A 2,204-nucleotide genomic window follows, 5' to 3' on the forward strand; every position below is an offset into this window, starting at 1 on the left:
CAAGCTCGGTCGCTACGTAGCGACCGAGCGTCCGTCTCGCTCGGTCGCTACGTAGCGACCGGGCTCGAGCCAAAGTTCGGTCGCTGCATAGCGACCGAGCTCTTCCGAACATCGGTATGACACCAGTCCATGTATTCTCGTCAAACCTTGAAATGCTATCTCCCGAAGACCGTAGCGAGCTCAGTCTATGTTTTCCGCTATTCTAAATCATCGATCAAACTTCGCGGATTAGAAACCGCGGAAAGTTCTTTCTTTGTCGAAAGAAATCGTAGTAAACTCTTCGAGTCGGAAGACGGCCAAAAGGGACCTAAAAAACGACTCGAGGCCCATCCTGCGATTTCTTAACCAAAAGCCCGTAAACCACAGCCCGGTTTACGCTTGGTCCACAAGGAAGGATAAATGTCAAGTTTCCGCGGATAAATACGGAAGTTTTGAAGATAATTGTGAAAATCGGGAAAAATAGAATATGTCCATTTTTATGCTATGACGGCTTAAGGGCAGAAGAGTAAAAGCGTAAACCGACCTAGGAGCTAGTATATAAGGAGTCCTAGGCGAGGAGCATGGGGGAGAGCTTTTTAGACTCGGAATTCTTTGCACTTAGAAACTTTAGGCTTATTCTCGACAAGTTCGGTTTCTATGACTGGCACTCGATTACTAGACGAACTCGCCCAGGCAGTTCGATCTCTTGTCCAGCTCTATCAATTGAACTACGTTCGGCTTGATCCTCGAAAGGGGTACGTAGGAAGCCTTTAACAAGGTTCAGTCCGAAATCAATCAAAAACCTTTTCTTTATCTTTTTCGTCTTTTGTTATCGAGCTGCGACTTAACTAGGTTTGAGCTTTTAGGCCGCTAGAACTAGGTAACTCGCTGACAGCCTTTGCGGCCAAAGCTTTTATGATCTCTTGTAATGATCGCAACGCTCTTACGCAGATTCGAAATAAGATCTACTGTTTTCTTTAAACTCGTTTGTTATCTTTTCACAATTTCCACATATATTTGGTCACTTATCGTTGGCTCTCGCAGAGTTCCGGGACCTCTGGGAAATTAGGGTTTTCTTAGTTTCCTAATTTAAACGTAAATCGACAGTGCGAATTTCGGTTCCCACATGCAACATGTCAGAAAATAGACGCTCAGGGGACTGTAATCCCTGATGCTAATGCTACAGGAGCTGCTCAACCTGTAGATGAGGACGCTCGATCAAAACCACTGGCCGACTACAATCGCCCAGATGAGTACTATTCCAACAGATCAGCTATTCGACTTCCGGAGATCCAGAAGCAGAATTTCGAGCTGAAGCCTCAATACTACACTCTCGTGTCACAGATACCCTACTCTGGGTTACCGCACGAGCATCCTATGGACCATCTGGAACGGTTCGAGGATCTAATTGCTGCTATTCGGATGGAAGGAGTCCCCGAAGATTACCTGCTGTGCAAGCTCTTCAGATACATGCTGAATGGAGAAGCGATGCACTGGCTTAGGCAGCAACCCACAGAATCTTTAACATCCTGGGCCGACATCAAGAATGCTTTCTTACAAAACTTCTTTGATGAGGCGCGCGCTGAAGAACTTCGGAACAAAATTTCCACATTCTCGCAGGAGGCTGGAGAGTCCTTCAAAGATGCGTGGAATAGATTTAGGTTCTTCCAGTGAGACTGTCCACACAACGGATTTAACGAAGTGCAGCTGTTAAGCACTTTTTTCCGAGGTCTCGCCTTATAGTATCAAATGGCTCTTGATACGGCGAGTGAAGGAAACTTCACTACTCGGAATCCGTTGGAAGCTGTGAGACTTATCGAAAACCTTGCTAACAGCAGCAGCACCAAAAACACTGACTCTGAACGGAAGAAGTCTGTAGCCTCTATCAGGAAGGAACAGATGGAAGAAGTAAGAGCTAAGTTAGATGTGGTGCACGAGCTTCTTAGGAAGCAAGTCTGTTCAGCTGAAGGAGAAGTAGCAGATACTGAAGGAGAAGGAAATGTGAACTACATCGGAGGTACCGGATTCCAGAAATTTGGAAACCAGGGCGGAAACATAAACTTCTTTGGAAATGGTCAAAGAAGTAACCAGAGTTCACAATTTCAAAAACCCTTCAACAACAGCAAAAGCTATTCGAACTCCTACTACCAGAATCCACCACCCTAGACTCAGGAAAGCAAGATCGAAGAGATGCTTGATCGAGTACTCTTGGGACAACAACAGAT

The 2,204-nt window shown here is 45.6% G+C and overlaps 1 non-coding gene across 1 annotated transcript; it reads right to left on the bottom strand.

The window, feature by feature from the left end:
• Positions 1–1,567: 1,567 nt before the first annotated feature.
• On the bottom strand, positions 1,568–1,673 carry LOC117126968. Its single transcript, XR_004449729.1, has one exon. It is a non-coding gene; the product is annotated as a small nucleolar RNA R71 (small nucleolar RNA).
• Between the last annotated feature and the right edge of the window lie 531 nt (positions 1,674–2,204).

This window comes from Brassica rapa, chromosome A07 (genome assembly GCF_000309985.2).
Source record: "Brassica rapa cultivar Chiifu-401-42 chromosome A07, CAAS_Brap_v3.01, whole genome shotgun sequence".
Taxonomy (NCBI): Eukaryota; Viridiplantae; Streptophyta; class Magnoliopsida; order Brassicales; family Brassicaceae; genus Brassica; species Brassica rapa.